This window comes from Mya arenaria, chromosome 4, assembly GCF_026914265.1.
Source record: "Mya arenaria isolate MELC-2E11 chromosome 4, ASM2691426v1".
Taxonomy (NCBI): Eukaryota; Metazoa; Mollusca; class Bivalvia; order Myida; family Myidae; genus Mya; species Mya arenaria.
The window spans coordinates 11,961,319-11,977,731 of record NC_069125.1 but is presented as its reverse complement, the minus strand read 5'-3'; the positions used below and the strand labels follow the sequence as shown (position 1 = coordinate 11,977,731).

The 16,413-nt window shown below is 34.4% G+C and overlaps 1 long non-coding RNA gene across 2 annotated transcripts; it reads left to right on the top strand.

The window, feature by feature from the left end:
- Positions 1-14,920: 14,920 nt before the first annotated feature.
- Positions 14,921-16,195, top strand: LOC128230546 (uncharacterized). 2 transcript variants are annotated; one of them, XR_008260254.1, is made up of 3 exons: positions 14,921-14,985; positions 15,662-15,719; positions 16,104-16,195. It is a non-coding gene; the product is annotated as an uncharacterized LOC128230546 (long non-coding RNA). The 2 variants fall into 2 exon arrangements; XR_008260255.1 differs by lacking the exon at positions 14,921-14,985 and adding an exon at positions 15,382-15,429.
- The last annotated feature ends 218 nt before the right edge of the window (positions 16,196-16,413 follow it).

The following is a 16,413-nucleotide window of genomic DNA, read 5'->3' as shown; positions in this document are numbered from 1 at the left end:
ATGCAAAATATGCAAAAAGTGCGTGACTGGTAGTGTAAAACCCAGAGACAGGCCAACCCACTAACAATCCTTTCATTTTTTCTGGGGATGACAAACAAAAATCAGACTTCTTGTACTTTGATCCGAAAGGATTAACTTACTTCACAGAGTAACTTGTACAATAAATGTTCCCGCCTAATGGTTAATTACATAACAAATCGTACGTCTTGTTTAATGGTCGTATTTACAGTTGCTCAGAAGGGGTGTCTAGAACATTGCACTTAAAAACCCGGAAACAGAAGCAGAAGGGTCGACTTAATGGCCGGGTTACCAGTTGATCAGTTTTTAGGAAAAATGTATCTTACAAGTTAAGACTGTAATGACTCTGAATTGTACTCGTTGGGAATCTCAACAGGATGAAGTCGTTATCTTGTGTATTCGGAATGACGTTGCTTCGAGCCATACTTATGTGAATAACTACAGAAAACATCAACAACAAAAACCCCATTATCACCGAAACATCTTACGTATATCTGCCATCAGCGTACTGAAATAACAGAAAAAAACACTTTATCTTGGCCTATGTCAACGTACTTGAGAATAGAAAAAAACAACATTGTGTCTTCATAATTGTAAGCGTATTGAAATATGAGAAAAAAACGTATCATCGCAGTTGTCAACGCTCTTGACTATGAGAAAACACCGCAGCGGTTCAGCTTTCAAAAATTTGAAAAACGCAATGTCCTCGCAATCATCAGCGAACTGAAATATGGGAACACAGCATCTCCACACAGAGGCGGCTGAATCAAGCATGGTTCCTTAAGCTTTCCCAGCTTTCGTTACAATAGTTCCTGCAAATTATGTCACTCTCAGTTACCAATATATTGTAATAAAACATATTGATAATATCGTAGATTGGAACCAAAGACATTAAGAACAGAGGAGCGCTTACAGCCCATCAAATTAACTTTATTATTGTGTGAATGAAGCTAAAGCATGTCAAAATTAGGTGTGTATGACAAAAAACATTCGTACATAATGCTTAAATTGTTTATCAATTACAAACGAAAAAAAAGCCGTTCGCGTGCAAATGTAATAAATTATAACTGAGTTTCAGTCTCCAACATGAAAAGTGGTTACAAATAACAGATTATCATGATTGCTTTGCTAAACTTTAAAGCTGGTTAGATGGATAATATATATACTGATCGAATGCAACGACATAATAATTTTGCTGTACCGATTGCGTTTTGGGATTTAAATGCCGAATATCAACCAGCAAGATAACGCTTTAGATAGACTCAATTTGGTATAACTTTATTTTTTGTCCACTCCATACATTACCAACTACTGCAGGAGAGTTTTACGTCATCGCGGGAAATCGCGGCGATATATTCCGCGGAAGCCAACGCTGTGGTGCGCGTTATCGCCGCGTTCATCTCTGCTTACGCATACGAAAATATGCACGCTGCGAATCGCCGATATGCGACTTACCGCGATTTTTTCGAACAAGGTGACAGTAGCGTCTTTATACTTTCACAGTTGCAAAGCATACTTTTTAGGGATCAAGCTACGTTGATAGATAATAGTTGAATAAAACTGACTAGAATTATATGTATAAGAGGGGAACTAAGAATACGAGATAGATATTGTCCGCGGTAAGGAAAAATCGGAAAAAAATGTGCAAAAACGCGTGGTTGGTGGTTTATCACTTTCAATCATTTTAATAAAGCTTTGGTGACATGTTCACATTAATAACGCCACGTTAGAAATAATCTCAGTTTCTTATGGCGTTGTTTAGATGTCCGCCCCAAGAAGGAACAAACAAATATCAAGACGAAACACAATAGCAACACCTTTTTAATACTTGATAATGGCAATACTTAAAATACTTGTCCATAAAGTTCTCCAGATGCTCACATCTTAGACGGCTCCTTACTACGCTTTTATTCGAGCACCTTTCAAGTTCTTTTTTAAAGAATTAATCCCGTTTTTGATACAATATTTAAACCGTTCAGTATAAAACGAATAAAACAGTATTCTCATAAGATGTAGGATTTAGTCTCCTAAGTTCAAAGGTCAAGGCATATCATAAGATGTAGGATTTAGTCTCCTAAGTTCAAAGGTCAAGGCATCAAAGTAAGAGGCACGGTCTAAAATACTTCTAGCTATTATCATCATTAAAAACAAAATTGCCGAGAACTCGAACGTAGTCCTTACACTTACAACAAGCAAATTAAATTTAACGATGTATATATTAACTTTTCGGCTTATGAGGGGACTATATATAGATAAGAATTATAAAATCCCGATACTCACAAATAATCGAACTTTAAAGTGGAAAAGACAACACTGCGACAGACCCAAAGACAGTACGGCCCATGAATAACTTTTTTATGTTTCTGGGGATAACAAACAAAAATGGAATAAATTGCAGATTCCGGCAGTTGGGATCTGAACGGATTTACTTACTTTGCTGAACAATTTGTAAAAAAGATGTTCCAACTCTTCTTTTAGCAAATCATACTTCACATTTACCCTCAAATTACAGCGAGCATTATAGTTCATTTAACTGGCAAATTACCAGTTGATCAGGAGGGTTTTCCGGAATATTGAGCTTAATAATTAGGAGGCAGAGGAGTCGACTAAATGCTCGTATAACCAGTTGATCAGTTTTTAGGAACAGTGCATTTAGCAAGATTAGTCTCTCATTTTCACTCGTTGGGAAATTTCAATATAAAGAAATAATTCTCTGATGTATTTGGGATGGCGCGGTTTTCGTTACCGACGAGCAGCAATAACAGAAGCCTATTATGACAGAAGCATATAGATAGCTCTACCATCAATGAATTAAAATAAAAGAAACACTGTGTCCCGGAAGCGGTCAATGTTCCTAAAAATACAAAAAACCTGTGTCCTCACAGTTTTCAGCGTAGTATGAAATATTTAATGGATAATGAGGTTATTCCTTCAAAACTTTGTCATCTGAACTTAAACACCTGCCTAAATTCCTGCGTCTTATGGAATATATTTTGTATTCGTTTTATACTGAACGGTCTGAATAATGTATCGAATACAAGATAAATTCTTTTAAAAAAAAAACACACTTTAAAAGTGCTCGAATAAGAGGCAGTAAGGAGCCGTCTGCGATATTAGCATCAGGCGCATTTTATGAACAATTTAATTATTCTCATTATCAAGAACCGTATAAAAGTCTATAGTCACAGTTGGCTAAAATGAGAGAAACCTAGTTGCTTTATTCTCGCCATATCATTTACTTATTGATCTTAATTGAATTGTCATCCCTTCACCTCATTGGAAATGTTATAAATAATTTCCAAACGTTTCACCCGTTAACTTTGTTGCCATTTTTAAATTCCATTTTCAACTGAAATGGGATGATAAGGAGTTTTTCCATCTCTATTTCAAACAGAGATGCAAATATGACTAATATATTAGACAGGGCAGCACTGTATCAAAACTCTGTAATATGGTCATTCGCGATTGATTATATATTAGTCGTGATGATTCTGGTCGATTTTCGGCATTTGAAGCCCCAAAAACTAGGTACACAGATCAAATAAGTAAAGGTAACTGAATGCTTGAATCTTTAAAAAAAAACTTGTACCGGGCTTACTAAAAATAAAACAAGAGATACATTGGTATATTATTGAAAATGATTAAACTTGTCACCAAAGCTTCATTTAACTTATTCAACAAGTGATATGGAACGGAGATATAAATAAAGGCATACCAAATTGTGTCAATCTAAAGCGTTATCCTGCTGGTTGATAATCGGCCGTTAAATCCCAAAACACAATCGGTTCAGCAAAACTATTATGTCATAACTTCAAATGTCAAACTGTAAACATAATTTCATTATTTTTTTCAATTGGACCAGCTTTAAGATTTAGCGAAACAATCGTGACAAGATTTGGCAGACTGATAAACGGACAGACATCTATAAAACACTATGTATCCCTTTTTTCAGACCACCCACGGTGGCACCCTTTAAATTCTCCGTACTTCACATGTTAAGTGCATCGTACTGGCAATATCAAAGAGTGTTATTGAATATGTGCCGTCCTCACTCGAAATTAACGTTATTAATATGGCAACTTCTCATGTTCCGAGTGATAGAACTATGAGTAATTACATTGCTCTGACGGGGCCGAAAGGCTATGCCAATCATAGTGTGTCAGGATTGATTTTGCTAATAATCAACAATAAATGTCTCCTTTTACCAAAGATTGAAAATGTTCTGTTTATCTTACACTTATATAATTGAATATGTTTATGCGTTTGGAACAACGTCTACAATTTCGTAAACAGTTAGTTACGTGTTGTGTCATTTGCTCCGAATGCAATGTTCAAATGCTATACGAGCTTGAAAAGTCCACCAAAGCTACGGTGATACTAATTTAATCGGTTTAGAACTTTACACAGTATACAAGTTCAACATAATATACACATGGCTCAGAAAAAACTCACATCCCAATACCTATCCTCGCTGAATTGTTGCCCCTCTCATTAAATTATGACGTCCTATATGACATCCGTAACACGCTTGTTTAATCCGAAATCGAACTTATTCAACTAATACACCCATCAATGTTGTTTTTTTCGCCGGAATGGGATGAAGTGCTTTTAAGGCAAAAGTTCTTTGCAAAATAATCCGACCGCCGCCAGACCACTGGGCTTGAAAACATTTGCCTGACGGTAATGTTTCTCTTTCTCTTAATTTACAATACTCTATTCCAAATCGAGGAAACCATGCTTGAGTCATTGACCTCTGTGTGGAGTTGATGTGTATCCATACTTCAGTACGCTATTGACTGCGTTTTCCAAATTTAAGGACGCTGAACCGATGCAGTGTTTTCTCATAGTTAAGTAGGTTTACTGCTGCGATGATACGCTGTTTTCTCATATTTTAATACGCTGACAACTATGAGGACACAGTGTTTTGTATTCACAAGTACGTTGAAATCTGCCAGGACAAAGTGTTCTTCTTTCATTTCAGTACGTCGATGGTAGATATATGATATTGTTCTGTGATAATAGGGCTCTTGTTATTATTGCTCCTCGGAAACGAGAACCAATGTCATTACGAATACACAATAAAACGATTTCTTTCTGTTAAGATTCCCAACGAGTACAAATCCGAGTCATTACGTTCTTACCTTGTAAGATGCACTGTTCTTTAAAACTGATCAACTGGTTATACGACCATAAAATCGACTCGTCTGCTTCTGTTTTCAGGTTGTTAAATGCAATGTTCCAGAAAAAACTGAACATCTGGTTATTTGCCCATTAAATTGCGGGTAAACGAGACGTACGATTTGCTGCGTAAATATACCATTAGACGGGTTGGATGAAATTATCTGTGAAATAAGTAAATCCTTTCAGATCCCGACTACCTAAATCTTAATAACAATGATATTTGGTTGGGTATCCCCAGAAATATAAAACGGATTGTTAATTGGTCTGACTGTCTCTGAGTCTTATGAGTCTCTTTCCTCGCCTGACTTGGTCACATTTAAAGTTCGGTTATTTGTGAGTTTCGGGATTATATAATCCTATTTATATTTAATCTTACCATAAGCCGACAGTTATTACATCAATTGGCATGTTTTATTTGCACGTGCTACGATCGGGTTTTCAAGAGATTTTTTTCAATGCTGATAATAGGTATATTAGACAGCGCTTCTTATTTTGATGCCGTGAACGTTGAACTAAACAAATTGAAACCTACATCTAATTGAATTGCTTTTATTCCAAGTTTCTGGTTTGTGATTGTTTGTCTGTGTGATCTATGTCTTTGGCGTTTACCCTGTGTCATTAAACGGGGTTAATGTTTAAACTTTCGGCTACTGAGCTTTCTGTAGTTTTTCATATACATATTTAAACTGAACGGTCTTACTAGTAATGGAATCATCATTATTATTCTTGAATGAAGAAAAACTGTAAGTAATGCTCGAGTAAGAGTTGACGTCGAATCGTCTAAGATATGAGCATAATGACGAATTTTATGGGCAATGCTATAATTGCCATTATTTAGAACAAGATGTCAGTATAAAGACACAATTGGCAAAAGGGAGAGATACTGCTTTACGTTGTTTTCGCCATAAACTACACATATTGATCTTAATTGAATGGTAATCCTCGCACCTCAAGGTTAACTGTATCACTGTGAACATGTCTCTTTTATGTCGTTTTATATTTTTGTACGACTTTCAAATATGTGGTCTATGTTAATTGCAGTTATCCGCATTATAGTAATACTACCATGTCTTTTTAACACTAAAATCCAGAGATATTTTCTTTCATCATTTAAAACATAAATGCAAAGAGAAGGAGACTGATTTTATTTGTTTTCAAGTATTAACAGTTACTGTATACTCTGCTCGATATTTGTTTGTTCCGTACTGGTAAGTAGATTGTGAAAAATAGAATTTGAAAACGAATCAATGTGGTATGGCCTAACGACCCAAACTCATAACCATGTATTGTAACATTGACTTTAACAAGAGGAATTTCGATAGGGGCTCTGCACATTTTCTTAATGACGTGAATAATTTTAACCAAAGCTTCATATCAATTATTTAATAGGTGATATGGAACGGATATAAAAATAACATAATATCGAAGTGTGTCTTTATCAAGCGTAGCCTGAATGAGAAGAACATATCACCAAAGCTTCATTAAAAGCATCCAATAGATGATATGGAGCGGATATATAAATAATGACCTACCAAATTGAGTCTATGCTAAGCTTCGCCTTTGACAAAATTATCCAACAAATGATATTGAGTAGACATTTAAATAATATCATACCAAACTGATTCTACGTGGGTCGCCATATTGAGGCTAACATGTGACCAAAGTTTCATTAAAATGCTTCAAATGATATGAATCAGACATAAGAATTAATGCATATCAAATTGAGTCTATGAAAAGCGTTAACTTGCTGGCATTCGGCTTTTAAATTCCAAAACAGAATTGTTATAACAAAACAAGTCCGTCGTAATATTCGATCTTTAAGCATACTTTCATTGTTTGTAAAATGACCAGCATTAAGTTGTATCAGAGTAATCTTGACAAGATTTGTGACAGAGACAGTTCGACAGGCAGGCATCTACAAGACACTATGTACATAATACCCCTGTCTCACTTCACCCACTGTTGTCAGAATCCCCGTCCGGATGACCTGTTATGGGTATTGTACTGGAAACATCAACTAGTGTTATTAATTTGGCAACTTTTCATGTTCCGCGTAATAGAACAATGAGTAATGGCATAGCTCTGATGGGACCGAAAGGTTTTGCCAATCATGGAGTGTCGGTATTGATTTTGCTTGTTATAAGCAATAAACGTCTCCTATAATCAAACGGTGGCCAGTTTTTTTTGCACATATACATGAATGTTAACATGGAAATGGAACAAAATTTGGCATTTCGCTATACTGTTTTTTACTTATAGTGTCCTTTGGTCCGATGTAAAACTCAAATTCTATACTAGCTTGATATGTAAATCAACGCCACGGTTATACTAATTAAATGAGTTAAGGTTTTACAGATTACATCGCCGCGCATCGCTTAACATACATTATAACGTTCAAATGTTTATACACGGCACAGAAAATACCAAATACCTAAATACCTTACCTTGCCGACTTGCTCCCCGTCTTATAAAATGTTGACATCTATCCTCGATGACAACTGCAAACAACGTTTGATCCGAACCCGAACCTATTTAATTAATGCACCAATCCATTTTTTGCCATGGATTTTTTTGGAGGGGGGAGGATGTTAATTGCTTCAACATCTACATTCGTTCTTTTATGATTTTCTGTTCGTATGAAATTAACAACATGGACATACAGCCTCATCTATTTCTGCAGATACATTCTGGCCCAAATGACACAAAACTATTTAAGTCAAATCTCTAACTCAATTCAAACTCATCTTACCACATAAAACTCCTATTATATTTGAAATTTCACTTCATTTTACCACATAGAAATCATATTGTATTTGAAAACCTTACTGATATGAAGATTGTGTCAATATTTCTAAGACATATTCTAGAGCAAACCATATACTTGAGTTATTGTTTAAATACAATGAATTGTACTTGAGTAAATTTTTTGCTGTAAATAATTTCCCCTTGGAATCAATTGTTATTGACATATTCTTTCCTTTTAAAGGCGGAAAACATATACGACGTTTAATTACTTTTACTAAAATGTGGTAAAATTAGTCTGAGATTGAGATTTGACTACAGTATATTTGTGATATTGGGCCTGGTCTTCTCCCATAGCATCTGTTTAAATCATGCCACTGAACGAACTGAAACATATTTTAAAAACAATGAATATATTATATTTGATGAAGCAGATGTACAAATTCTTGAATGTTCCATGCAAATAAAATGATTCAGTCCTACAAGATGAATGTTTATCGTGATTTGTAACTATAGTAAACAATGACAGACATCTACATTGAACTATCCCCTTGTATTGGGAATTAAATTCTTGTTCAGTCACTGAAGCATACGATTTACACATACGCCACGTCTGTAATTGTTCTACAAGACCTGTTAAACATTTGGGAACTATTGTTAAAATCCCTTGAGAGAAACATGTCGGTATAGAAGGGACATCTCTATAATCAGTCTGTCTGCTGAGAGTGTCCGTAAATATTAGAAGAAGATAAAGAATACTGGATATTTCCCATACGCGACGTTAATTAATAAGGAATCCTTATCTGATTTGTAAAGTGCTTTTAGTTCCACAAGTATTTGCAACCTTTTTCACGATACATTTTCCCAATTTGTTTTACAAATAAAAACGAACGCATAAATAGCTGAAAATTGCTTGAAGATCTGTTTAACTATCGGTTTATCACTCAACATTAATTTTGAAGCCCAAATGCAATTAAACGGTTTCAGTTTTCTTATGAACCATTTAAGTGATTAAATTTAAACGAATATGTTAGCGATACGAATAATAAAACATGTCTTAAACAAATGTGTAACAGGATTGCTTAAGGGTTAACGCTCTAAATGAATGAGAGTCCAGTGCATTACACAATACATGTATGTATTGCTATCCTCAATATCAACGTGAAAATCATGAGTAACAGACTTAAGGTTAAGAAACCCTTAACAAGTCATACGAATTCCCTTTTCTTCGATATTAACATCATTTACTCACGAATTCACGTTATTCACGAATTCATGAAATGCCATTTCAACATCATTAGTTCATGACTTCACTTATTCATAATTCCAAGATTTCACCCTCATGCATTCACGACTTTGTTTTCGATTTCAACTTCTCAATTGCACGATAGTAATTGAAAGATTTTACAATTCCACGATTTCAACTCATATTTCATTACAATATCAGTTCGGTGACAAATGATGCTGACAGCAGTTGAAATTACAAGCATGTTATAAAAAAAATGCAATCGAAAGAAAAACAACAACGCTGGTCAAAAAATATGTCTGGATATGTCGTTTATGTGTCCTGGGACCGGTTGACGCAGCATACGTGCGAAAATGTGACTTTATTATAGCTGAAAGTTGCTAGTAAAACAAATAGTCAAAATAACGCAATAGCTTCTTGGTATATTAGAGCCAAGAATGGGATGTTCAAGTATTACTCAACAAAGGAAAGATAACCTTAAACATTTAGGTCATCTGCATAGCTAGCTAGTACTCTCGAGCTTTCTTTTATACTAACTGACAGCCACTAAAGCCCCTCAATACGTAATGCGCATTTCGGAAATACATGCCAAATCGTTTATCATTCGTACATTTTATTTTCAATTTCCAGTTGTCTGAGAGTAGACGGGAATAAATGTAAATTGTGAAACTATGTTTCCCCGTATTTAACAGAGTTTGTGAACTAATTGTTTGTTAGGTCACAGGTGTTTAATCAGATGTACAGATGTAGTGTTCATTTGGCCTCATGGTTTATACAATCTTACAGTCATTATCATACTGTTTAAATATATAGTATGATGTTGTCGTTCCGGCTGGATTCATTAGGTGATTTCTGTATATAGTTAGCTTTGAAGTTCTGCTTGGTAGTGATGACATGAAAGCAAGTACAAATGAAGTCATCGTACTAGGTTCTGACCCGTGTATATACACTCAATGTAGCTAACAGGCTGCCAATGTGCGTACAAGAACCATGGGTCTGGCCAAGGACGTTAAAGGTAAACCACCAATCGCTTCAATACTCTAGTGTCTTCTAGTTGATGCTTGCTCCGATTAGTCTCATATGTTTTATTTTGCTGATATTTATAAATGTTGGGAATAATTTGAGATTGCGTACTCATAAAACAGTGAACACCTGATTCACTGACCTTTTAAAGGGTGTGACCCCAACAATAATCAATTCAAATATTAAATAAAATAATTCATTTGTCCTTGTTATATTGCAAGTGAAATTCAGAGTCTATCGTTGAGTATCTTGACTCCTTTAACTGTGTTCCTATAATCTAGATCAGCGTTAGCAGTTTGGTTACTGTGTTTGTTCCAGTATTTTTTTATTGTATAATTGAAACTAAAAAGGGCCCTTGATTGCTTTTCTGCATATCTCATGACGTAAATACCTTAGTCAATGTAACTACTCATAAATGATTCCTTTAATGTTATGTTTAACATGAGGATGCTAACTAAAATATATGAGACTTACAGTGTATAATGAATGTGGTGTTTATATGTTTCTGCCTTAGCTGTTTTCTGTTAGGCTCTTGCCGTGCGCTCCTAAACCTTTGTTTTTAATTTTCGACTTCTGGCCTTGAACCTGTGGTTTTCTATGTATTATTGCAATTTAAACGAAAATTTGTGGAAAATCATCCATTGTTACTTTTTTAGTAAGAAACCATTAACATACTTATAATAATCATAATACAAATCACAACAAACGAAAATGTACTCTGTATTTGATTCTTTGTTAATGGTATCATAGAAAGATGTTCTGTGAAAATTATGTATTTGTAATTGTTCGTCGTCGTTATCGTGAAGACTTCACATCCCTCATACACACGAAAAATATGTCTTTTGGTGAGAGAAAATTGAAGCCATTGCAGTCTTACCTAGTAAGTGCACTGTTTCAGAGAGCTGATAACTTGTTGAACGCGAATTAAGTCAATTGTTCAGAGTTTTGAATTATACGGATAAAAAACGACGGACGAAATGTCATGTAAATTTATGTCAAGGGAATGGTTGGGACTTTTTGTTACATATGGCTCTCTCAGCATCTGTAAAATGGTATAGTATTCGATGTTGATGTCTGTTATCTGAATTGGCAGTCATTTTGATTTTCCTTCCATATCCCCAGAACTGTAATGGACATGATTGGGTCTGTCTTTGATTCTGTTGAAAACAAATTTGTTTCTTATTTCTTTTCAGTTTTACCAATAGCTTAAGGAACGAGTGTTAAATATATAATTGCTCCTATATAGCTGAAATTGGAATAGTTCAAGAACATTTCATTATGCCGCTAGAAGTATTTTAGGCCGGTCATCATACTAAAGAACTTCGAATGACTTGTTGTATCATGAGTTTTATCATACAATTCTTTTTTATTCATTTTTTACTGAACGATCTCAATACCGTTACCAAAACTAGCTTGAGAATATATGAATATATAATTTTAAAACTCGATTTTTTCTATGGCAAGATGGCTGCATCATATCTTTCAGGATTTGACACAGGTGATGCGGTCGTTGAATACTTGAAATTATTGATTAGTTTTGGTGTCAGTTTTACCTTTTACTTTATTGTTTTTAAGTTGATGCTTCCTCCGATAAGGCTTATCTTTACAATTTTGTAATTATTGATAAAAAGTAGAACAAGTGAGAGGTTATGTGCATATGAAATAGTTAAAACCCCAGTGAAGCTCACTGACCGTTCCAAGGCGGCTATCCCGTCTTTTATTGATAAAGCTGTGTGGTCTCTTTGTGGTGTTTGATCGTTTGTGTCTTTCGTTCTGTGTCATTTGAAATTTATCATTGTGCCTCTCAACAAGGTTTTACCTGAATGATTTACCACTAATCGTGTCCCTGTAAGTGACATTTTATTAACATTTGTCATTGTAAACAGAAACACACGTTAAAAAGACTTAAGATGGAGTAGATTTATGAACTGTTAAAATATATGAAAATACTGCTTATTTTATGGACAACATAAATATTGCCTTACTCAAGAACAAGGTAAAGGTCATCAGACACAGTTGGCTAAACGTAAAAAGGGGCATATTGTTGTTATTCTTGATTGTCATTGTTTTATCACATCGCTTGTACGCTAAGTCCAGATAAAATATATCAATTAATTTGAAAAGTTTCAGGACTTTTTGAACACCTTGATATTGACTGGGGTTAAGCCCATTTAATGAAGACAACGTTTTTTCCATTATTTAAACAAGATGGTTTGTAACATCAAAATTGGCGCAAACCGCTTTTACTGGAACCGAAATTGTCGAAAACGGGTATAAACACATATTTCGTTCTGAAAGTAAGCACGCATTTTAACCGAAAGAGATCAAAATTGGACAAGAAAAGAAAAATCCAAGACCAATTTAGCTCGTAATGTTTTTTCGTTTGTTTTTATTTTTACGGATTAAGGCTTGAGGCTTGTTTTTAATTACAATATTGCCATGTTTACAGCAACGATAAAATGTTTAGCTCTATTGAAATAACTTAAAATTAAACAAAGTTTATACCGAATTCAATAAGCATTCGCTCTAAATATCATGTGAAAGGATAGATTATTATGCAGCAGATCAAGATCGAAGTAAAATGGATAATGACCTAAATGCAAGTAGAAGCAAATACAGATTAAGGCTATTTCAAAGCAGGACAATTTCAGGACATGCTATGCGTGGGAGAACTGTTGATATTGGACAAATGAGTCGTGAAACAAACCCTCTAATGTGATGCTGGCGGCAATAAGGACTTGCTTGGGAAAATTTCGCCTTTTATTTAACCATTTACTGTCAGTGCGTGAATTTTATCCGACTTAAATTGAATAAATCTGAGACTACTGTGAAATGTTTTCGATGTCATTTCTTGAGCAGATATAAGTGTCATTCGTGGTATATAATAGAAGTATGTGTTGCATTTAAATATGGGAAAACATAAAGATGCTCGTGTGAACTATCTTAGATTTGCTTGTATTTTTACTTTCAACAAATATTGCATTGTTCAACAAAATTCCGTCAAGTTGAAATTTTGGCCAATAATTTCAAACATATCTTAAATATTTCACACGTGTAGAAACAGAAAATAGCATAGTATTTTATAGCATAAGAAATAAGGTCATAACTTTTCTGTCAAGAAAATTAGTTTAGAAATAAACGTCACTTACTTGTTTGTTTACATCAATTTTGACCAGTATTTACCCATGTGAAATCTCTGTTAAAGTCACGTGATTCCTCACCCTGAAATTATAACGAAGTATAAACGGAGCATACATAATAGAAATAATTCTGGTTAGAAATGAGCTGTAGCAAAGATATTTAACTAAAACAATGAACGGGAGAAAGTAAGAATGAACATGTCACAATCGCTGTCTCTATGTTAAATTGGAAATTAGTTTATAGTAGGCATACGTTTGATTGGTTTTGGTATTAAAATGGTGTTGTTGGATGTATGGTGCTGCGTTGTGTCGATAGATAAATGTTTTTCCTTAAAATCAAGGACAGTTTGAATGTAACCTTCATAAATACATGTGTAAATCAGATGTGTCTGGGACAGATGAGAATTGACAAACCTACCAGGCAACCACTGTTGGTATCAAATTGTTATAACGTTTTGTTCATGGGGACAGGGATCAAGTATTTGACGGGGAAAATTAACGGGTTAATACATTTTTGTATGGTATTCTCAACAGTTTATATGTTGGATACAGAATTCAGGTGTAATTTAGCAAGATTGTCATTGTGTGGTTTGTATTTCTTTTGTGATCGAAAAACAATTTAGGGAATATGCGTTAATGAATGTTGTCCAATAAACACTAAAAGGTGACCAATATAACAGGTCATGGGCTTCAGGTATGGATCAAACCATTTGATAACCTGAAATCTTAATGTTTCAGACATAGTCAGCAAGTCTAAAAAGCATGTATTTGCCGAATATGCTGAGCACATGGAATACAAGGTCTTAAATTTATTGTAGTACGCTGGTCGGTGTGAGGACACGGTGCTTTGTATTTCTAAAAACTATGACCTACTATCACTAGTATCAGGTATTCTGCAATACTTCAAAACTCTGGCCATCCGAAAGCGTTTCTACATTTTAAATACACTGACCGATGCGACGACATCTTACCTCCTCATAATTATGTTGGCTGATCGCTGCTAAGACACTCTGGTTATAATATTTCAACGTGCTGATCAAGGCGAGAACACAATGTTATATATACTTAATTGCGCTTATCGCAAGCCAGGCACGGTGTTTCCTTGTTTTTTAGTGAGCTGATGTGAATTGCATCAGATGTGCACGTGGTGATAATGAGTGTTGACAGCGAGACCCGTCTGCATCCAAACATTACACGAGACATATGCCCGACGAGGGGAAATGCACTGTTCCTGACCACTCATCAACTGATAATACGTTCATTACGTCAATTCTCCTGGGGTGCGTTTCAGAGACGATCGTTAAGGCGATCGTTAGGTGATTTTGGTAGTACGACCAAAATCACCGATCGGCACCGTTTCAGAGACACAACGTGCACCTGCTTTATCGTTAATTTTGCTCGTAAACCTACGACCGGTAAGAGGCACTCGTTAACTTAACGATCAAGATGGCGGATGAAGATTTTCTCCATATCAAAGTATACTTTTACTTTTTATCAACATTTGAGAGTTTAATATTGCGTGTAGCATGTTCGCTGGTGTGGAATTTTCAAACTATGTCTAAAAATAGCTGAAAACAGTATGAAAATGTTCTATTTCCGCCGTTCTGTCAAAAAAGGATTTTAACTGTAGAAGATGTAAGTTTTTTGTTATATCTGTGTAGTATGATGATATTGTGTACATCTAAAACATGGAATATGATGAAGAATTTGATTTGGTTTCATTGCTGTTAAATATGTCATGTAAAACATTTTCTTAAATTTTTTCTATTTCGGATGGTTTTTAATTCGGATAAATAAATGCCTGTACATATTTTGTTGTAATATTACCGGCCTTTGTGGCATGTAGTCAGTGAATTATTGAACAGTGTTACCATTTTATCATGTCATGATATAACATAATTATTTTTTCTTATTTTTACACATCTAAAACTGATGCTAAATATGTAAATATACTGTACAGTACTGTAAATGGTACCATTTGATGCCAAGTGTACAATAAAAACTGAAATGAAAATTGCCAACAGTGTCATGGTCTTGGTGGAAAATGCTGTGTTCTTCATTGACATCTGTTTAATAATGGTATGGAAAAGGGAATTAAATTTTAATGTTGGTTTTATGAATAATAATGGAGGTATACATATTCAACATTTGAACACATTGTCATAAGGACTTATGTAGAAACTAAACTGCAAAACCATATTATGTATCTGCAGTTAATGCACAGGCTATGTACAGATGCTTATTGATATTCTATGTTTTCATTTTTTAGTGTTTTTACTTGTTAAATATTTGTTTTAGTTAATTATTTCAGGCTGGTGATAGAAAACTATCAGGAATGCTTCAAGCTGGCAATGGAGGGAAATGTAAAAGTAGGTAGGAAATGATAAAATGCAAAAGGATATTAACCAATGTTATGAATAATACAATAAGATGAATTTTATATTGATACAATGTTGGGCATCTTACTTTGAGCAGTTTATTGGTTCAACATACTTGTTATTTAACTTATATGAACAGTAAACAAGAAATAAAATGTGACCAGAATGGTGTTTTTCATGTTTTCTTAAAAACCCTACTTATTTTTTTTTTTAAAAAGACAATAATTTTCATAAAATATGCAAACTATTTCAGTTGAAATATGGGAATGTAAATTATGTGTTACTTGTAGTTTAACCATTAAAAGGAGTTTTCAAAAATGTATTATAATTATTGTGCTGTATTAAACAATATTTTGTAACTTTTTGCCTTTTCAGGACACTGAGATATCACAAGGTTTCAAAGATCTAGAATATGCTCACAGTCAGTCTTCCAGATACTCACCTTAAAGGTTCCAGTGTGTTTTAGGAGTCTTTGTCAGAACAGTACTTTATACCTACATACACTGGAGATACCAGACCAAGCAGATAATTACAGATATATTGACACAGAATCTGAAATTAATTGCATATCCCAACACAACATAAGACTTTAAACTGTTAAATAGGCGATGGGGCATTTGTGTAACCTTCATTATTTGAAATGAAATTTCTTATAGTATTTATTTTAAGTTTGACTTTGCATTTA